General features: G+C 39.2%; 1 protein-coding gene across 1 annotated transcript in view; it reads right to left on the bottom strand.

Annotated features, from left to right (window-relative positions):
- The window catches only part of SPART (spartin), a 290,314-nt gene that overhangs the window by 203,099 nt on the left and 63,915 nt on the right, over nt 1–23,300 (bottom strand). The gene's annotated exons all lie outside the window — the stretch shown is intronic.

Here is a 23,300-nt window from a genome sequence, read left to right as displayed (position 1 = left end):
TACTAAGCCTCTTTCTTTCAAAGAATGCCTCTCACAGGAACTGACAAGTTAATATTCAAACTGTTTTTGTACTCTCAGCTCTGGATAATATTTTGATGAAAGACCTGAAAGTACATCAAGTTACTGCCCAGAAGTCTCATCAAAATTCTGGATATAATGATGCCATTTTCAATGGGTTCTGAAGAGGTAACAATTAGCTTTCATTAAACATAATAAATATTAATGCAAGTCAGAAACAAAGTACAGACAGAATTGTACTATACACATTAATAGTGCAAAGGTTTGGTCTGTGGACTATATGGAGCTCCTCAGGAATGGTAAATGGTCGAAGACAACACTGAGGATCTCTGGTTTACGTAGAGGAAATTCTCTTTTCATGTGCCAAGGGCTTCCCAGGTGGCTCAGTGGTAAACAATCCCCCTGCAATGCAAGAGATTCAGGTTCGATCCCTGGGAAGATCCCCTAGAGAAGGAACCCACTCCAGTATTCTTGCCTGGGAAATCCCATGGACAGAGGAGCCTGATGGGCTATAGTCCACGGTCTAACAGAGTCAGACAAGACTTAGCAACTAAACAGCAACAACTGAAGACTGAAACAATATGAATAGTTTAAAAGTGCATACCCAGATTTTCCCTCAGCTGTGAATTCAAAAGGAACTGAACGGTGTTCAGCGTAAATATTTTTAGAGCTTAACTTCTTTAGTTTTATGTATTATTTAAATAAGAAAAAAAAAAAAAAACCCTGTATATCATGAGGTCAGGAGAGTGCATCAAACAATACCAAATGTCTAGGGACTTAGGGACTTAAACAGCAATGTATAAGGATGTATGAGGTCAAGAAGAGCGCATATCTTCATTAAGGATGGTTCTCAGCAAAACTCACATGAAAGTTAAAAATTAGGAAAAAAAAAAAAACCCACATATTTAATTACCACTACATACCAGAATGGGTTTCCCAAGTGGCGCTATTGGTAAAGAACCCACTTGCCAATGCAGGTTGGACGTAAGAGACTCCGGCTTGATCCCTGGGTCTGGGGGATCCCCTGGAGGAGGGCACAGCAACCCAGTCCAGTTATCTTGCCTGGAGAATCTCATGGACAGAGGAGCCTGGAGGGCTGCAGTCCATAGGGTCCCACAGAGTTGGATGTGACTGAAGTCACTTAGCATGCACATACCAGAATGGCTAAAATTAAAATGACTGACCACACCCAGTTTTGATGTGGATATGCAACTCTTGTTAAGGAGAGGCTGAACTCAGGCACCTGGCTCTCCCTGGAATTGAGAGTCAGAGTAGGGGCTGGTCAAGATCATTAGAATCCTTAAACTGTCAGTTACATACTGGAAAATCTCTCACACCACATCTATCCTGAGAGAGGTAACAAACTTTCAGAGTGTCACAACGATCACTCAATCAGTTCAGCTGCACAGTCGTATCCAACTCTTTGCGACCCCATGAATCGCAGCACGCCAGGTCTCCCTGTCCATCACCAACTCCTGGAGTTCACTCAGACTCACGTCCATCAAGTCAGTGATGCCATCCAGCCATCTCATCCTCTGTCATCCCCTTCTCCTTCTGCCCCCAATCCCTCCCAGCATCAGAGTCTTTTCCAATGAGTCAACTCTTTGCATGAGGTGGTCAAAGTACTGGAGTTTCAGTTTTAGCATCATTCTTTCCTAAGAACACCCAGCGCTGGTCTCCTTGAGAATGGACTTTTGGATCTCCTTGCAGTCCAAGGGACTCTCAAGAGTCTTCTCCAACACCACAGTTCAAAAGCATCAATTCTTTGGCGCTCAGCTTTCTTCACAGTCCCACTCTCACATCCATACATGACCACTGGAAAAACAATAGCCTTGACTAGATGGACCTTAGTTGGCAAAGTAATGTCTCTGCTTTTGAATATGCTATCTAGGTTGGTCATAACTTTCCTTCCAAGGAGTAAGCATCTTTTAATTTCATGGCTGCAGTCACCATCTGGAGTGACTTTGGAGCCCCCCAAAAATAAAGTCTGACACTGTTTCCACTGTTTCCCCAGCTATTTCCCATGAAGTGATGGGACCAGATGCCATGATCTTTGTTTTCTGAATGTTGAGCTTTAAGCCAACTTTTTCACTCTCCTCTTTCACTTTCAGCAAGAGGCTTTTTAGTTCCTCTTCACTTTCTGCCATAAGGGTGGTGTCATCTGCATATATGAGGTGATTGATATTTCTCCCAGCAATCTTGATTCCAGCTTGTGCTTCTTCCAGTCCAGTGTTTCTCATGATGTACTCTGCATAGAAGTTAAATACGCAGGTGACAATATACAGCCTTGACGTACTCCTTTTCCTATTTGGAACCAGTCTGTTGTTCCATGTCCAGTTCTAACTGTTGCTTCCTGACCTGCATACAGATTTCTCAAGAGGCAGGTCAGGTGGTCTGGTATGCCTATCTCTTTCAGAATTTTCCACAGTTTACTGTGATCCACACAGTCAAAGGCTTTGGCATAATCAATAACACAGAAATAGATGTTTTTCTGGAACTCTCTTGCTTTTTCCATGATCCAGCAGATGTTGGCAATTTGATCTCTGGTTCCTCTGCCTTTTCTAAAACAAGCTTGAACATCTGGAAGTTCATGGTCCACGTATTGCTGAAGCCTGGCTTGGAGAATTTTGAGCATTACTTTACCAGCGTGTGAGATGAGTGCAATTGTGCGGTAGTTTGAGCATTCTTTGGCGTTGCCTTTCTTTGGAATTGGAATGAAAACTGACCTTTTCCAGTCCTGTGACCACTGCTGAGTTTTCCAAATTTGCTGGTATATTGAGTGCAGCACTTTCACAGCATCATCTTTTAGGATTTGAAATAGCTCTACTGGAATTCCATCACCTCCACTAGCTTTGTTCGTAGTGATGCTTTCTAAGGCCCATTTGACCTCACATTCCAGGATGTCTGGTTCTAGGTGAGTGATCACACCATCGAGATTATCTTGGTCATGAAGATCTTTTTTGTACAGTTCTTCTGTGTATTCTTGCCACCTCTTCAATAGAGGAGCATGAAAGTTTCTAATAATTTACACCATTCACTTAACAGCTGGAATCTAAAAATGGATTCCACATTGAGGATTTATGTTGAAATAGTCTTTAAAATCTAGTGGGAAATCATTACAGCAAATGGTGCTGAATATCCATTTGGATAAAAGTAAACCTTGAAGATCACTTCATACAATACATAAAAATGAGTTCAAAACAGATCTTATACCTAAACATGATAAGTAAAATGATCAAACTTGCAGGAAAAGAAAAAAAGAAACATTGGAGAATACAATAATGACTAATGACTTTGAGGTATGCAAATATTCCTTAAACATGATATAAAAAGCACACATCAAAAGGAAATAAATAAATTGTACTTCACTAGAATGAAAAACTCTAGTTCATCAAAAGCCACCATATCCAGAAATTGAAAAAGCAAGCTATGGAAGCAAAGAACATATTCTCAGCAACATATGTAACAGATGACTTATGCCCAAAAGATGAGTATATTTTTAAAAAAAATCATAAGTCTATAAGGAAAAATGCAAAAGACCTAAATAAAAATGGGTTAAATAAGTTTAAACCACAATTAGTTACCACAGCAAAAAAGATGGCTAAAATGAAAACGACTGACACCCCAAATGTTGTCAAGGATATGGAGGAATTGGAATTCTATTGCTCATTGGACTTTAAAATGTTACAATCACTTTGGAAAATATCTTGGAGTCTCTTATAAAACTAGATATACACACACCATATGACACAGTTCCAGCAACTTCATTAGGGCATTTACCCAAGAGAAATGAAAACACATGTGCATACAAAGACATTTCTACACATATGTTCATAATAGCTTTATTCAGCTGTTATTTATAATAGCAAAAACTTGGAAATAACATAAACATCCATCAAAAGATGAACTGATAAACAAACTGTGGACCATCTATCTAAGACTACTGCTCAGCAATAAAAAGGAATGAACTACTGATATCCCCAACAACACAGATGCACCTCAAAAACATTACAGTCAGTGAAAGAAGCCAGGCATAAGAGAGTACATACCCGTATAATTCTATTTATATAGAATTCTAGAGCTGAAACTCCAGTACTTTGGCCACCTCATGCGAAGAGTTGACTCACTGGAAAAGACTCTGATGATGGGAGGGATTAGGGGCAGGAGGAGAAGGGGACGACAGAGGATGAGATGGCTGCATGGCATCACTGACTCGATGGACATGAGTCTGAGTGAGCTCCGGGAGATGGTGATGGATAGGGAGGCCTGGCGTGCTGCGATTCATGGGGTCGCAAAGAGGTGGACACGACTGAGCAACTGAACTGAACTGAGAGCCAGTAAAACTAACCTATAGTGAAAAATTAGATCAGCGTTTGGCTGGGGTTGTGAACGTGGACATTGACTGCAAATAGGCATGAAGGAACCTTGGGGGCTGATGGAAATGTTCTATATCTTGATCGCAGTGGCAGTTACATAAGTGTTTATAATTGTCAAAACTCATCAAACTGCATACTTAAAATGAGTTATTTTATATAAATTATGCTCCTGTTCAGTTGCTAAGTAGTGTCTGACTCTTTTTGACCCCGTGGACTATACAGCCTGCCACGCTCCTCCATCCATAGTATTTCCCAGGCAAGAATATTGGAGTGGGTTTCCATTTCTTTCTCCAGGGGATCCTCTTAACCCAGGGATCAAACCCATGTCTCCTGCTTGGCAGGCAGATTGTTTACCCCTGAGCCACCTGGAAAGCCCAATATCTCATTATAAGTGATTTGTTTTTGTAAATTGGTTAATGACTGAAACAGGCACTTGACAAAAGATTTCCAAATGACCAACAAGCATGTGACAATATGCTCGATATCATTATTCACCAAGGAAATGAAAACTAAAACCACAATGAGATACTGGTACACAACCATTAAATGGCTGAAATTTAGACATCTGACAACTTTTGGCAAGGATATGGACTGAGAGGGAACAGAATACACCCAAAGTGTACCAACTTTCAGGGGAAACCTAGAAGTTTTCAGTTCAGTGTGAATGACAGTCTGGAGCAGGTACCTGTACAGAAAATGAGGAGAGTCAAGAATATCCCATGAGCTCCTCCCAAGGACCTTATACTATATTCAGATTCTGGACTAGAGAACATCTTGGTCCCAAATAAACAGAATTTTCAATGACTCTCGTTTGCTCTCCCTAATGGCTCACCAAGAATTTCTTTACCAACGGAGTGCTTCCTTCCTGCCATGTATTTCTGTCTTAGAGGAAATCTATTTTATGAGGACAAAGTTTATTTCATTCCTGTCTCAAACAGGGTACAGTCAGATTCTTGTCACCCCATAGTTCAAAGTATTGAATTTTTTAATATAGTTATTTGAGAAAGAAACTCTTAGATTCTTCTCTAGAGTATGAACCATAGGAACTGGCTATGAAAAGTATTCGACAAATATGTATTTTTCTCTTTTGAATTAACTAGTACAGAATCAACTTTACTTGGTGAATGTCAGTTTTTCTGAAGTAGGATGCAAGTTACTCATATAGTTTGTTTACTCTTTGAAACTCTAGGGTTGCTTAAATATAAGGAATAATGAATGGAATATTTGAGTAAAGATGCCAAGGAGACTGGAGCTTCCCAGGTGGCCCTAGTGGTAAAGAATCCACTTGCCAACAAAGGGGAGGTAAGAGACACGGGATGGATCTCTGACAGAGAGACTGACAGTCTTCCTAGAGACTGACAGAGCCTGGGGAAGGGTTGCAGATTTGAAGAGACCCCCTGGAGGAGGGCATGGCAACCCACTCCAGTATTCTTGCCTGGAGAATCCCATGGACAGAGGAGCCGGGCAGGCTACAGTCCATAGGGTCACAAAGAGTTGGAAACAACTGAAGCAACTTAGCACGCAGGCACAACAAGAAGACCACTTGATTATTTTGTTTATAATGAATGGAAGTCCTGGCTTCCATTCAGCATGCATCTTTAAAGAGGAACATCTAACTCAGTTCTTTGTAAACTGGATACAGTACCAATTAGATGGTACATTTCCTGGGAAGAACAACAACAACAAAAATCCTAATGTATGAGACTTTCTACTTTCTTTGACAGATTGCATATTCCACAAAAGAGCCCTGGTATTTGACAAAAAAATCAGAAGTTCCTTACAGCATTTTCCATAACCAGCCAACCACTCTTGCTCTGCCTGCTTTCCATTTATCTCTTCCTAGATCACATCTGTCACCCATCCTCCATCTGCAAAACAGACTGGATCCAAGATGCTGCCCTTTTCATGTTTTTGCAGTAAGCATTTTTTGAGCACTTGGTATGTGGCAGACCTGTATTTGCTTGGGCTCTCAAAGTATGCAGGATAGAGCCTGTCAATTTGGTGAGACAGATTCTATCCTCAGAAACATGAAATGAAAGTGAAGAAACGGGTCTAGATTGTGGTTTGATGAGTTGTTTATTATCTAGCAGCAGCGTGCTGTTGAGTTGGAGATAGGCACTGCAACATGGATTGCACTGTGTCTGCGTTTCTCTCCGCAGAGAGAAAGCAGGTCCAGAGTCGGTATTCATGAGCTATTCCTTTGGTTGCCTTGAGCGTCAGAAATCTGTTCTCTTCAAATCTGCAACCCTTCCCCAGGCTCTGTCAGTCTCTAGGAAGACTGGAGATTGAATCCCCAAATATCCATGATCTTGCTGTAGGTTAAATTTGCTATTCACATCTGTCAGCTTCTGCTTACAAAATGATCTTTCACCTGCCCAGAGAGAAGCCAGTTTTTTCCAGGCAAGGTGCCCATCACCTTGAAGAAGATATTTTAAATCTATTAAGGAAATCAAATAAAGGAAGAATGCTGTAGGAACATAAGTGGAACAAGATGATTTTAACAAAAGACTCTAACTTTAGTCAGTGCTAGGGACTTTAGGAGTCGAAATATTACTTTAGAATCTTTTCACCTAAATTTGAGATAGATCTTTTGTTTCATTAGAAAAAAAAAAACAAATCTGTATTGGATGTTCTTATATACTGAATGTTTCTTTATAGGAGTCTCAACAAACCAAGTGTTTGACCTCTGCTGCTGTCACTAGTGGTATCTTTACTCTTAATTGAGTAGAAGACACACAAGTATTTAGAGATTCCAATGGATTTTTAAAATTGATGCATAATATACATAGAATAAAGCATGCAAAGTGTGAGATTTGCTTAAAGATGGAAATACGAGACAAGAGGGAAGCATTTTGTTGGCAAAGAAATTCCTTGTGAGCCCTTGTGGAGAGGAAATGAGAACCACTGAAAATTCTGCTTACTTGAGACCAAATTCCTCTCTAGCCGAGAATCTGAATGAAGTGGAAGGTCTCCAGGAGAAACCCATGGGATATTCTTGACTCTTCTCATTTTCTGTACAGGAATCCCCTCCAGACAGTCTTTCTCACTGAAGTGAAAATTTCTAGGCTTCCCCTGAAAGTTAACTCATTTCTCCAATGAACAAATCTAGTTGTGAGGCTAGAAGGACTGATGTTGAAGCTGAAGTTCCAATACTTAGGCCACCTGACGTGAAGAGCCGACTTATAGGAAAAGACCCTGATGCTGGAAAAGATTGAGGGCAAGAGAAATGGGCAACAGAAGATGAGATGGTTGGATGGTATCACCAACTCAATAGACATGAATCTGAGCGAACTCTGGGAGATAGTGAAGGACAGGGCAGCCTGGCGTGCTGCAGTCCATGGGGTCACAAGGAGTTGGGCATGACTTAGAGACTGAAAAACAACAAGTTGTGAGGCAGTTCTTTTTTTATAAACTGAAATCTGCTTGTCTATAGCTTTCTCTCATTGTTTCCTCTTAATTCTGCTCTCTGGAAAAACAGCAAGTATATCTGATCTTTTCTATACACAATTACCTCTCAAATATTTGAAGGCAGCTAATTATGTCTCCCCTTAAAACTTCCACATGCCAAAGTCTCCTGTTTTCTTCATTTTTTAATGTTTACTTATTTGGCTGTGCAGGGTCTTAAGTGTGGCATGTAGGACCTAGTTCTCTCACCAGGGATTTAACCTGAGCTCCTGGCACTTGGAGTGCAGAGTTTTAGCCACCAAGGAAGTCCAAAAGTCCCCTTGTTTTTTGAACTGTCTCTTGAAGAACATTTCTCTTATTCTTGACCATCTTGTCTTAGAACCTTTCAATTTTTCCTTCTTAAATTGGGGTGCCCAAAATTGAAAGTAATATCCTGCTGTAATCAGACCAGTGGAAAACCCAATGGGATTATAATTTTATGTGATTTGGACACTATCATCTTACTAATGTAATCTGTTTTTTTTTTTTTTTAATTTTAATAACTATTGATACATCAAATTGTTGGCTCCTGCTGGGGACAAGCAAAACTCTCAAATATTTTTCATGTAAATCAGTGCCAAATTCTATTTTTCCATTCTGTACTTAGGCAGTTGTTTTTAAGGGTAAACACAGAAGAGAACATTTTGGTTTTGCCTATCATTTCAACCTGTCAAGACTACTTTGAATCTGGATTTTATCATCAGTCTTATTCATTCCCTTTTCCAGCTTTCTGTCACCTTCAAACGTGATGAAATATCTTTTCTGTCTTCATCAAGTTATAGAGAAAAAAAGCCAAACAGGACAGAGTTCTGTAGCTTTCCTCTAGAGATTCCCTCCAAATTCATGAACTATTCTAGCAAATATTTTGGACTACTTACTGTATACCAGAAACTATGTCAAGAGAAAAATAGGTTAGTTAAATATATGTGTGTATATATATATATGTATCAGTCACTTCAGTTCAGTTCAGTCACTCAGTTGTATCCAACTCTTTGCGACCCCATGAATCACAGCACGCCAGGCCTCCCTGTCCATCACCAACTCCCGGAGTTCACTCAGACTCACGTCCATCGAGTTGGTGATGCCATCCAGCCATCTCATCCTCTGTTGTCCCCTTCTCCTCCTGCCCTCAATCCCTCCCAGCATCAGAGTCTTTTCCAATGAGTCAACTCTTCGCATGAGGTGGCCAAAGTACTGGAGTTTCAGCTTTAGCATCATTCCTTCCAAAGAAATCCCAGGGCTGATTTCCTTCAGAATGGATTGGTTGGATCTCCTTGCAGTCCAAGGGACTTTCAAGAGTCTTCTCCAACACCACTACACACACACACACATATATATATGGTCTCTGAGAAAATAAAACAAGATATAGGTTCTCATTTTAACTTTCTTTTTCCATTTAATAGATTGTACACTGCTATTAGTATTTTTAGGGTGAATATCTTAAAGCAACAATTATTCTATGAAACTTTGATTTTTTTTTTCCATTATATGAGACACAGAATAACCTGGAGACTTGATTAAACACCTAATTAAGCCAGGATATACTAAGTCTCTGGTAGATCTCTATACCTAGAATGTTATCAAAAGAAAGAGTAAGTCTGACCAACATTTATCTTAATAAAACTGCCTGGATCCTTAGCGATCATCATACTTTTTATAAAATGGGGCAGTATATATAGTCTGGGCTTTCATGGTGGCTCAGTGGTAAAGAATCTGCCTGCCAACGCAGAAGACATGGGCCCAATCCCTCGGTTGGAAAGAGCCTCTGGAGAAGAACAGCTACTCACTCTAGTATTCTTGCCTGGAAAATTCCATGGAGAGAGGAGCCTGGCAGGCTACAGTCCATGGGGTCGCAAAGAGTCAGATGCGACTTAGTGAATAAACAATAACAACAAATATAGTCCAGCATCTACTAGCTGTGTGACCTTGAACAAATACCTGATTTCTTTGACACTATGTTTCTCCATCTTCACTGTGATAAGAACAATGAATACATCACACAGTTGTTATAGGGAATGGAATTATTTGGATATGTAATTATCATTAAAAATTATTCCCTTTCTCCTAAAAGCTCATTCACCATCTGACAGTCTCTTCGAGATTTTTTTCCAGACTTCAATCTTGTTAGTCTATATTCTTTATTCAACTACTTCTTCTTTTGCCAAGCAAGATCACATTTCTGTTTCCAGTGTTCAAGCCCTTCCTCATTCTCCATGATTTTGCTGTGAGATCTCAGAAGGCTGAGATCACACCTGTGGTTCCTTCTGGGCTCTGGGATGTTCTTCTCTGGCTCCAGAAATGAGAATGCTTCTCTCATGTGATCAAGTCCCTTTCTACAGCTCCTCAGTGATGTTGGGCTACAGTTTCTTTTTTTGTAATTTTGTAATTTTTTATTTTTTTATTGGTTTTGCCATACATTGACATGAATCCACCACGGGTATACATGCGTTCCCAAACATGAACCCCCCTCCCACCTCCCTCCCCATAACATCTCTCTGGGTCATCACCGTGCACCAGCCGCAACCATGCTGTATCCTGCATCAGACATACACTGGTGATTCGATTCTTACATGATAGTATACATGTTTCAATGCCATTCTCCCAAATCATCCCACCCTCTCCATCTCCCTCTGAGTCCAAAAGTCCGTTATACACATCTGTGTCTTTTTTGCTGTCTTGCATACAGGGTCGTCATTGCCATCTTTCTAAATTCCATATATATGTGTTAGTATACTGTATTGGTGTTTTTCTTTCTGGCTTACTTCACTCTGTATAATTGGCTCCAGTTTCATCCATCTCATCAGAACTGATTCAAATGTATTCTTTTTAACGGCTGAGTAATACTCCATTGTGTATATGTACCACAGCTTTCTTATCCGTTCATCTGCTGATGGACATCTAGGTTGTTTCCATGTCCTGGCTATTATAAATAGTGCTGCGATGAACATTGGGGTACATGTGTCTCTTTCAATTTGGTTTCCTTGGTGTGTATGCCCAGAAGTGGGATTGTTGGGTCATAAGGCAGTTCTATTTGCAATTTTTTAAGGAATCTCCACACTGTTCTCCATAGTGGCTGTACTAGTTTGCATTCCCACCAACAGTGTAGGAGGGTCCCCTTTTCTCCACACCCTCTCCAGCATTTATTGCTTGCAGATTTTTGGATCGCAGACATTCTGACTGGTGTGAAGTGGTACCTCACTGTGGTTTTGATTTGCATTTCTCTGATAATAAGTGATGTTGAGCATCTTTTCCTGTGTCTGTTAGCCATCCGTATGTCTTCTTTGGAGAAATGTCTATTTAGTTCTTTGGCCCATTTTTTGATTGGGTCGTTTATTTTTCTGGAATTGAGCTGCATAAGTTGCTTGTATATTTTTGAGATTAGTTGTTTGTCAGTTGGTTCATTTGCTATTATTTTCTCCCATTCAGAAGGCTGTCTATTCACCTTGCTTATATTTTCCTTTGTTGTGCAGAAGCTTTTAATTTTAATTAGATCCCATTTGTTTATTTTTGCTTCTATTTCCAGAATTCTAGGAGGTGGATCATAGAGGATCCTGCTGTAATTTATGTCAGAGAGTGTTTTGCCTATGTCCTCCTCTAGGAGTTTTATAGTTTCTGGTCTTACATTTAGATCTTTAATCCATTTTGAGTTTATTTTTGTGTGCGGTGTTAGAAAGTGATCTAGTTTCATTCTTTTACAAGTGGTTGACCAGTTTTCCCAGCACCACTTGTTAAAGAGATTGTCTTTACTCCATTGTATATTCTTGCCTCCTTTGTCAAAGATAAGGTGTCCATATGTGTGTGGATTTATCTCTGGGCTTTCTATTTTGTTCCATTGATCTATATTTCTGTCTTTGTGCCAGAGAAAACTACAGGCCAATATCACTGATGAACATAGATGCAAAAATCCTCAACAAAATTCTAGCAATCAGAATCCAACAACACATTAAAAAGATCATACACCATGACCAAGTGGGCTTTATCCAAGGGATGCAAGGATTCTTCAATATCCACAAATCAATCAATGTAATTCACCACATTAACAAATTGAAAAATAAAGGCCATATGATTATCTCAATAGATGCAGAGAAGGCCTTTGACAAAATTCAACATCCATTTATGATAAAAACTCTCCAGAAAGCAGGAATAGAAGGAACATACCTCAACATAATAAAAGCTATATATGACAAACCCACAGCAAACATTATCCTCAATGGTGAAAAATTGAAAGCATTTCCCCTAAAGTCAGGAACAAGACAAGGGTGCCCACTTTCACCACTACTGTTCAACATAGTTTTGGAAGTTTTGGCCACAGCAATCAGAGCAGAAAAAGAAATAAAAGGAATCCAAATTGGAAAAGAAGAAGTAAAACTTTCACTGTTTGCAGATGACATGATCCTCTACATAGAAAACCCTAAAGACTCCACCAGAAAATTACTAGAGCTAATCAATGAATATAGTAAAGTTGCAGGATATAAAATCAACACTCAGAAATCCCTTGCTTTCCTATACACTAATAATGAGAAAGTAGAAAAAGAAATTAAGAAAACAATTCCATTCACCATTGCAATGAAAAGAATAAAATACTTAGGAATATATCTACCTAAAGAAACTAGAGACCTATATATAGAAAACTGTAAAACACTGATGAAAGAAATCAAAGAGGACACTAATAGATGGAGAAATATACCATGTTCATGGATTGGAAGAATCAATATAGTGAAAATGAGTATACTACCCAAAGCAATTTACAAATTCAATGCAATCGCTATCAAGCTACCAGCGATATTTTTCACAGAGCTAGAACAAATAATTTCAAGATTTGTATGGAAACACAAAAAACCTCGAATAGCCAAAGCAATCTTGAGAAAGAATAATGCAACTGGAGGAATCAACTTGCTTGACTTCAGGCTCTACTACAAAGCCACAGTCACCAAGACAGTATGGTACTGGCACAAAGACAGTTTCTTCATTATATGTTTTTCTGCAGCTATTTGAATTCTTCTCTCCTCTCTGAAAACCATGAAAGTAAAAATGGGAACTAAGTGGTTTTGCCTACTTTCTGAGATCAACTAACTCAGATTAGCCATGCTAACTTTAAACCTTTTTAACTCTAAAAGCTTATGGATCTGTTAGGCTTGCTAATTCCACAAGCTAATGGATCTATTCTCATGAATTTAATTTCCAACCATCTATCAGGGAGTACAGTCTTACAACTGGTGTCATCCAGTGCTTTTGCAAAGTCTGGTTGAGAGAAATATTAATAGTATTTGTTAAGGATTGCCTGAAGGGTATGCAATCCTTACACCTTTCTAAGACTATACTACTTCCATCTTCCTGCCCATCTCGCAAATTTTGTTTGTATATTCTTAGTAACTGTGCTCAGTTTGATAATGATTATATTTTATTCAGAAAATATAAGTCCCATAGTAATTTGGTTATCATTCAATAATTAGACATATTCAGTGGTCATCACTGGCCCCTTCCCACCATGGTCTCTCTATTCCCGAGTTCTTCATTTTGAGTGTGTTATTAATAATTATCTGGATTTTTTGTCAAGTTGTTTCTTCAAGAAAAGTCCTTGTGTCTGGGATTCTGAGCTGGTTCTCTCTCTCGAGGTCTGCCTGTGTACATTACACTTGAATGACATCTTCACTTGGTATGACATGCTTTGGTCACACTACTTTCCACATGGCTTGATTTAAACTGTTCCACTGTCTTCATCAAGGAAAAGCCTAAGGCCAGCCTGATTTATCTCCCCCTATAAGGTACTTTCTTTCTGGACACATCAAGAGTTATCTCTTTTTGTTCAAAGTAGCTTAGCTCTGCCATATATCATTATGAACAATCTGTATCAAAATTTTCCAGAATCTAGTCATCTTTTAACCTGTAAATTTTTCATTTGGTGGGTGTAGGAAGGTTCTCTTCTATTTTATCATTGAATACATCATTTATTCCTTTTTTTTTGTTTGTTTCTGAACTTGCAGGTTGTTAATTATCTTTATGTAGGACCCTCTTTTCTATATTCTATAACATCTTTTTTCTACTTTCTCTACTTTCTGTATTTGTTATCTTAATTTACAGTGATAATCTCAAGGGCACCATAAACCACATCCATTAATAAGACGGAAACTTAATTGATAAATGTCCTGTGGGTTCTGACTGCCCCACCAACCAGCTGTTTGCTCTTCTTTCTCCCTCCTGGGCCTCCCTATTCCCTAAGACATAACAATATTGAGATTAGGCCAATTAATAGCCTGACAATGGCCTCTTCCTCAAGTGAAAGGAAGAGTCACCTATTTCACACTTTAAATCAAAAGCTAGAAGTGATTAAGCTTAGTGAGAAGCCATGATGAAAGCTGAGATAGGCCAAACGCTACTCTTGTTGGACTCCTTTCCTTTGTTTCTGCATTTTCTCACTTCTCTGATTAAACTTATTCTTTGGCTAAAGTTTTCCCACAGACAAAAAAGCAGGCAGAGGACATGGTGGGGTGGGGTTGGGGAAGGACCACAGAGCCCTGCTCCTTTTCAAAATGGATACAAAGGATTTAGAATATTACATAAACTTAGTTGATAAAGCAGTGGCAGGGTTTGAGAGGATCAACTCCAATTTTGAAAGAAGTTCTGCTGTGGGTAAAATGTTATCAACCACCACTGCATGTTACAGAGAAATCATGTGTGAAAGGAAGTGTCAGAACTGATGTGATAAACTTCATTGTCTTATTTTAAGAAAACTTCACAGCCACTTCGACCTTCAGCAACCACCACTCTTATCAGTCAGCAGCCATCAACATCAGGGCAAGACCGTCCACCAGCAAAAAGATTATGACTCCTTGAAGAGCCAAAGAATGGTTAGCATTTTTAACAATAAAGTATTTTTAAATTAAAGTATATGCAGTTTTAGACATAATACTACTGCACACTTAATAGACTACAATTATAATGTAAACATAATTTTTATATGCACTAGGAAACCAAAAAGTTTGTGTTTCTGTTCACTGTGCTACTTGCTATATTGTGGTGGATTCCTCTGAGATGTGCCTGGAATTGTTTTGCGGCTCCTTTCATCCAGCTCATTTCAGAGGGATCCTGTCTAACGTGCCATCACTCCTGCCTACCTTCCCATTCAATCCAACTAGAGTGTTTCCTACTTTCAACCCAGTTAAGAACTTAACATATTATATCCTAACTACTTTTTCTATAGTTTGAGGAAGTGGTGGAAGAAAAGAAACTACAGTTTGCATTTTCCTTCGAGATTCTGTTGTGTGTTTTATACCTGAGTTTGTGCCATTTCACCTGGGAATGGATCTAAAGCTCAAGGACATCATCCTCAAACTTTCCAGCCTGTGGTGCTCCAGTGCCTCCATGTCTGTTAGAGTCAATGCTCTATACCTTCAGTTGTTTCTCTTGAGCTGTTACTTCCATTATTCCTCATTTAGAGGATACACTCTCATTCTGCTTCTCTCCGGATCTGGGGGTACTTCTGTGTCATCTGCAGATTTTTCTCAACATATCAATGTGCCACCTAAAGAAAGTGGCAAGTTAAGCAACCTAGCTGTACAGCCCCTCTATGCTCTGCTCCAAAATCTGTCTTTCCTTCGTTGCCAGGTTTTCACCTGTGCTGTATTGGGCTTCCCTTTCTCCCCATTCCGTGTTAGTTTTTTATTCTGTTTTGCTCATTCTGTTAGGTATTAGGGAAGGAAAAGTCTGTGGTGCCATTTCAACCCTGCTTTGACTTGAAAGTCCTCCATGCTGTCTTTTGGGAGATGCACAGCAGAAACTTCTTTCCAGCCTCAGGACAGGGATGGCTGAATATCCAGGCAAAGAGTCTGTCTTCATCCTATGGATTCAGAAGACTGAGTAACCAATTACGTTTGTCACTTAGAATCTAATTTGAGACCCATTTTTAGCAAAGTGAACAAGAACAGAGCAAACGTATTTTGGTCCTTTCCATATACCTGATTTAATCTACTTTTCGTAATCTTATTTCCCTTCATTTCCTCACTTTTAAAAAAGATCTTGCCTCATGGCAAGTGTCTTTGTGAATAATCTCAGATCTTTTACGGAAGAGGGTGAACTAAAAGTATTCAAATAAACACTTGCACCAACATTCCTCACCACTTCCCCCAAGGGGATAGATTATTTCCTCTCTCTTCCAGCTTTGACAAGGCTCGAAAACAAAAACTTTGTGTTATTGTCAGTATCCTTTGAGGGCTAGAGTTACTTTAGCTCTCTTGACATTATTCTTCAGGTTGATGCCAAAATTGTGTTTGTTCTTGGTTATGTGCCCTTCCTTCCATCTGCATTGAAACACAAGTTACTTCTGCTTTTCTTAAAATATCTGGTTCTCTCTGCATCTTAATACACCCTAAAGATCCATAGGCAGCCTAGGTATAGGGTGGGTAAGATACCTGGATATTAATAAACTTTCTAAAAATACTTATAGCAGAAAAATTTTGAGACTCAAAGCTATTGGGCTTTGAGAAGAAAAGCTGTATGTGTTTGATATGCCATCTGAAACCTGGATAATAAATAGGAAAAAGAAAAATTACTTTAAAATTCTGTTTGCCTTATCTTTTAAAAATAAAATAAAGATTTCAGAGAAAGTTTATATCGCTATGAACTACCTTTATCTCAGTTCCATCTGTGCTTTAGGTTCCCATAATCATGAATTTGATGTGTCAATAATTTGAATCGTTTACCAGCTTTGTATACTTAAAAGTGAAAGTGAAGTCAATCAGTCGTGTCTGACTCTTTATGACCCCTTGGACCACCAGGTTCCTCCATCCATGGGATTTTCCAGGCAAGGATTCTGGAGTGGGTTGCCATTTCCTTCTCCAGGAGATCTTCCCGACCCAGAGATTGAACCTGGGTCTCCCACATTGTAGGCAGACGCTTTACTGTCTGAGCCACCAGGGAAGTCTTGTATACTTAAATGTGTTCCTAAATACTATTTAAATTAATATACTAAGACTTACTTTCTGTGACTATGGATAGAGTATTGTGCTCCTACATAAGGGCAACCCTCAACTTGAACACTGGATTCACCCAGTCTTGCTTCATCAAGAATATCCTGCCAGGATTTATTCCTTTGTCTTTCCTGTGTCATGAAAATCTCCTTCCCTATTGGATCATTCCCAATGGCATAAAATGTGCTTAAACATTTCGGTCTTAGTCCTTTGGCCCATTTTTTGATTGGGTCGTTTATTTTTTGGAATTGAGCTGCATAAGTTAAAAATGGGCCAAAGAACTAAACAGAAATTTCTCCAAAGAAGACATACGGATGGCTAACAAACACATGAAAAGATGCTCAACATCACTCATTATTAGAGAAATGCAAATCAAAACCACAATGAGGTACCACTTCACACCAGTCAGAATGGCTGCGATCCAAAAATCTGCAAGCAATAAATGCTGGAGAGGGTGTGGAGAAAAGGGAACCCTCCTACACTGTTGGTGGGAATGCAAACTAGTACAGCCACTATGGAGAACGGTGTGGAGATTCCTTAAAAAATTGCAAATAGAACTACCTTATGACCCAGCAATCCCACTTCTGGGCATACACACCGAGGAAACCAGAATTGAAAGAGACACATGTACCCCAATGTTCATCGCAGCACTGTTTATAATAGCCAGGACATGGAAACAACCTAGATGTCCATCAGCAGATGAATGGATAAGAAAGCTGTGGTACATATACACAATGGAGTATTACTCAGCCGTTAAAAGAATTCATTTGAATCAGTTCTGATGAGATGGATGAAACTGGAGCCGATTATACAGAGTGAAGTAAGCCAGAAAGAAAAACACCAATACAGTATACTAACACATATATATGGAATTTAGGAAGATGGCAATGACGACCCTGTATGCAGGACAGGGAAAGAGACACAGATGTGTATAACGGACTTTTGGACTCAGAGGGAGAGGGAGAGGGTGGGATGATTTGGGAGAATGACATTCTAACATGTATACTATCATGTGAATTGAATTGCCAGTCTATGTCTGACGCAGGATGCAGCATGCTTGGGGCTGGTGCATGGGGATGACCCAGAGAGATGTTTTGGGAGGGAGGTGGGAGGGGGTTCATGTTTGGGAATGCATGTAAGAATTAAAGATTTAAAATTTAAAAAAAAAACAAAACATTTCGGTCTTAAAAAAAAAAAAAAAAAACCCAAACAAGAACCTGCTCTAACCTCCCTCCCTCCGCATCACACCTCTGTTCTCATGTATCTCCTCAGTTCTGTGGACATGTTGCAGGAAGGCGGACCCCTTCCAGGGCCTGAAACTGGCCTCTTGTCTAACACTCAGAAATGAATTGTCCGAGGAGACACATGTGCCGACAAAGCAAGAGATTTTATTGGGAAAGGGCACCCGGGTGGAGAGCAGTAGGGTAAGGAAACCCAGGAGAATTGCTCTGCCGCGTGGCTTGCAATGTTGGGTTTTATGGTGATGGGATTAGTTTCCGGGTGGTCTTTGAGCAATCATTCTAATTCAGAGGCTTTCCTGGTGGCACATGCATCGCTCAGCCAAGATGGATGCTAGCGAGAGGGATTCTGGGAAGTGGACAGACACGCAGTGTCTCCTTTAGACCTCTCCCGAACTCTGCCGGTTGGTGGTGGCTTATTAGTTCCGTATTCCTTATCAGGATCTCCTGTCATAAAACAACTCATGCAAATGGTTACTATGGTACCTGGCCAGGGTGGGCGGTTTCCATCAGTGTGCTTCCTCTAACAGACACATCTATCTCCAATTCCTCTCCTTCTATTTTCTCATGTCCCCACTGGAAGTCTCCACCCTTACTGCGCCACCAAAACAGCTCCATCCAAGGCAGCTCCCTGTTGCCAGATCCAGCCATTATCCTCGGTCCTCATTTCACTTAATCCATCTGAATAATTTCACAGAGTTGGTCACTCTTGGCTTCTAGAATACCTTCACTTGGCTGTCAGAACACCCCTCTTGTTTCACCCACTCTCTTCCTGCTTCACCGTCAGCTCTTTCTGTGTCTCCCTAGCCTCTAACCAACGGGACATCCAGGACTCTTTTCCTTCTCCTTTTCCTCCATCCTCCTCCTCAAACAGTTGCACACAGGTCTGTGGCTTCACCACCACTGATACACCAATAACTCCCTGAATTTGCACGTCATTCATGTTTTTATCTGCCAGAAGAGAAAAATCTCTCAAGACATTGCAGCATGACAGATATCTAATCCATTTCTTCCTCTTGGGGATATTCCTCCTGCAATGGTCTGTCTTTTTGCTCTGGTCTCATTTCTCCCTAAGTCAGCCTGTTTTCACCCGAAGATCTCCTCTCCTCTCTGTCCTGTGTTGGAATTTTTGTTTAATGGTCCACAGAGATTTTTCTTGTTTCATTTTCTCACTTCTATAGAGTATCATCCCCAACTGCATCTGGAAAAGGAGGTAAAATGTTTGAGATCTATGCATGTCTGAATATGGCTCCATTCCAATCTCACATTGTTTGAATATTTGGCTTATTATAGATTCTGGTTTAGAAAGTATTTACCTTGGAATGCTTTAAAAAAGACCTCCCACGTTGTTATTTTCCTTTGTATATGATTTTTTGTGCTTTTCTTTTCTTGAGGGAGGCTTTATTTACTTATTTATTTTTTTCCTCTTTGGACATCTTAAAATTTCACCCTGAGCCCAGAGCAAAAATTTTGTGCTGATATGTCTTGATGTGGATCTTCATCCTGCCGTCATGCTGGACACTCGATGGCTCTGGCATTCTGAGAACATGTGTCTTCTGGTTCTGGGGAATGTTCTTTAAATATGATAATTTCCTCCTCCTCTATGCTCTTTCCTTTAATTTCTGAAACTACTATTATTCAGCTGTTGGACCCCCTGGATTGGCCTCTAATTTTATCTTCTCTCTCTCTTTAATCTTTTCATCTATTTTCCACGTTCAGAGACTTCCTCTTATTTTCTAAACCTTCTAGTAGACTTTTGATTTCTATTATCAATTCTTTTTTAATTTCCAAGGTCTTTTGCTCTCCAAATACTTCTTTGCATTCTGTTTCTGCTTCATGGTTGTAATATCTTAATGTTTTTTAAAAAATATTTCTTCTTCAATCTCGCCTCTCTCTTCTTGCGTTTCCTTTTCTAGTTTTTGTTAGTTATTTTTTAGGGGGAAAGGAATTTTGTTTTTTATGTTGGAAACTTTTCTCAGCTGGTGGTCATTGGGTTCTTGTCATATTCAAGAGTGGGGCAGGAAAAGCTGACTGGAGCTTTTGAATAAAGCAGTAAATCTGCAGGTGATTTGGCTGGGCTATTTTACTTGGGGACATGCCATTGTCTTTAGATCTTGTCTCTTAGCAAATTCAAACTGCTAGGGAGGAATCCAACTAAGGTCTGTCTAGTCAAGGCTATGGTTTTTCTTGTGGTCATGTATGGATGTGAGAGTTGGACTGTGAAGAAGGCTGAGCGCTGAAGAATTGATGCTTTTGAACTGTGGTCTTGGAGAAGACTCTTGAGAGTCCCTTGGACTGCAAGGAGATCCAACCAATCCATTCTGAAGGAGATCAGCCCTGGGATTTCTTTGGAAGGAATGATGCTAAAGCTGAAACTCCAATGCTTTGGCCATCTCATGCGAAGAGTTGACTCATTGGAAAAGACTCTGATGCTGGGAGGGATTGGGGGCAGGAGGAGAAGGGGACGACCGAGGATGAGATGGCTGGATGGCATCATGGACTCGATGGACATGAGTTTGAGTGAACTCCGGGAGATGGTGATGGACAGGGAGGCCTGGCATGCTGTGATTCATGGGGTCGCAAAGAGTTGGACACGACTGAGCGATTGAACTGAACTGAACTGAGGGAGAAATCTTCTGATTTTTGCTTTGAAGATATGAACCTGATTGCTAGAAGGAAGGGATGGTAAGGGGCATTTATTTTCATTTCCAACGATGTACCTTTTCCTTCCCTTGGACATTGCCCCATACAGAGTTATGGTTCACCTTCTCTAAAGGGTTAAACCTCCAATTTTCTGCCAGGTGAGGAAAAAAGCTCTCTCCTAGCCACAAATAAGGAATGGATTATGAAGATCTACTCGCTCCTGAATAAACTTTCAATCCATTTTCTTTTGGCCACTAATTTTCCCTCTGCTTTCAGTCCCTGGTACTACCAATGCCCAAGACTTTCTGTGATAACAAACTATTGTTACAGGGTCCTTCTTTCTTTGTTTTCATGTGGCTTCTACATTTTTTTTCTCCTTAAAGTGTTACTTAGTGAGATATAGAGAGGAAGGAGAAGGAACACGTGTCTTCATTCTTTGCTTTATTACTTACTAATTTTTTAAATAATGTCTTCTCTCATATACATCTTTTAATTTTGAAAATGGTTTTTAATATTTTCTTTCTATGGATTTATATCCTAATTAAGAAACTCTCCCTATCTCAAGTTTATAAAGCTGCTTTTTTTTTTCTGTTAATAGTTAAAATATTTTCACAGGTAGATTTTCTAACCATTCTGCAATTGCTATTTAGCAGTGAAGTTTCTCAGTCACGTCTGACTCTTTGGGACCCCATGGACTGTAGCCTACCTGGCTCCTCCATCCATGGAATTCTCCAGGCAAGAGTACTGGAATGGGTTGCCATTTCCTTCTCCAATTGCTATTTAAATATGATGAATATTTAAGAGCATTCTTTTCTTCCTTAGGCTCCTCTGTCCCTGGGATTCTCCAGGCAAGGGTACTGGAGCCGGTTGCCATGTCCTCCTCCATGGGATCTTCCCAACCTAGGGATCGAACCTGCATCTTCTACCTCTCCTGCACTGACAGGCAGGTTCTCTACCACAAGCACCACGTGGGAAGTCCACCTGAAAATCTAGTGTTTCAATAACATCAATTGAGTGATTTATCTTTCTCCCACTGATTTTTAATGCCAACTTCATTGTATTTAAAGTTTTCATATATGATTAGGTCTGTTTCTGATCTTTGTGATTTCTTAGATTTGTTTCTTTCTGCATAACCATCACTATCTTAATACTATAGTTATGCAAGAGCTTGATATCTGGCAGGGCAAATGCTTGTTCTTTTTCTCAATTTTTGCTTTTTGGCTATTCTTAGATATTTACTATTCCATACAGATTTTAGAAGCAGATTTAAAATAAGGTGCCATACAATTTTCCTGGAGTGATATTGATTACAATTAGTAACCATCTTGTGGATAACTGATACATTTATGATATCATCAAGTTTTTACATCTATATGCAAATATACTGTTCCGTGTATTTAGATTTTCTTATTTCCGTCAACATAATAGGTTGAACCATATGAAGTTATCCATACTTGAAAAGTTTTGACTTACAAAAAAGGAATTTCATATACTTTAATCTAATAGTTTAAATATTCCAGAAAGTCTTTTACATCTTTTGGTACATCCATTTCTGTTACTTTTTTTTTTTTTCTCCTTGCAGTTGGGAATAGGGTTTTTTCTTGTTATGTATTCTAACTGTTTACTAGGAATGCTGTTGATTTTGTTTCATTAATCTTATAGCCAGCAACCTTCTCAACTATCTTGTTAGCTTTAATAACTGGTTCAGAGACAGTTTTCCTACTTTATTCTTTATTTTCTGGAAACATGTTATAAAAGAGGAGTAATCATTTTCTTGAGCTTCCCTGGTGTCTCAGATAGTAAAGAATCTGCCTGCAATGCAGGAGACCTGGGTTCAGTCCCTGAGTTGGGAAGATCCCCTGGAGGAGGACATGGCAACCCACTCCAGTATATCTGCCTGGAGAATCCCCATGGACAGAGGAGCCTGGAGGGCTAATCTATGGGGTCGCAATGAGTTGGAAATGACTGGGCGATTAAGCACGGTACAATCATTTTCTTGCAGACTTAATAAAATGCACCCATAAAATCATCTGATGAGTGTAATTTTATAGGGGAAATTTAAAAAGTCAAAATTGCATTTATTCAGATTTTCTATTCTTGAATCAATTTTGACAGTTTACATTTTCTGCATGTTCTTCATTGTATTTAAATTTATAGAATCATTTCATTAATTTGAAATAGTCTCATAATTTTAAGTCTCTATTATATCTGTAGCTCTGTTACTTTATTGTTCTCAATTGTTTAACTTTTCTTTAGCAATCAGTCTTGATAGAACTTTGACTATTTCATGTCTTTCAAAGAACTAGCTATTGTTAACCACTTTAATTTTCTTGTATTTTTGATTAAATGCTTTCTGCTTTTGATATTCTAATTATCTTATTATAATTTATTAGATTTAATTCTTAATATCTTTTAATTCCTTAAGTTGAAAATAGATTATTGCTTTTCAAGGATTCTTGTCTAATAAATACATTTATATATAAAATTTTCATTTAAGTACTGCTTTATCAGCATCCCATGAATCATTAATATGCACTGTTGTTACTGTTCACTTCTAAATATTTCATATTTAATCCATGAATTAATTATTGGAGTTCTGAACATTCTTTTAAAAG

The sequence above is a fragment of the Ovis aries genome, chromosome 10 (assembly GCF_016772045.2).
Source record: "Ovis aries strain OAR_USU_Benz2616 breed Rambouillet chromosome 10, ARS-UI_Ramb_v3.0, whole genome shotgun sequence".
NCBI lineage: Eukaryota > Metazoa > Chordata > Mammalia > Artiodactyla > Bovidae > Ovis > Ovis aries.
This window is presented reverse-complemented; position numbering and strand designations above follow the sequence as displayed.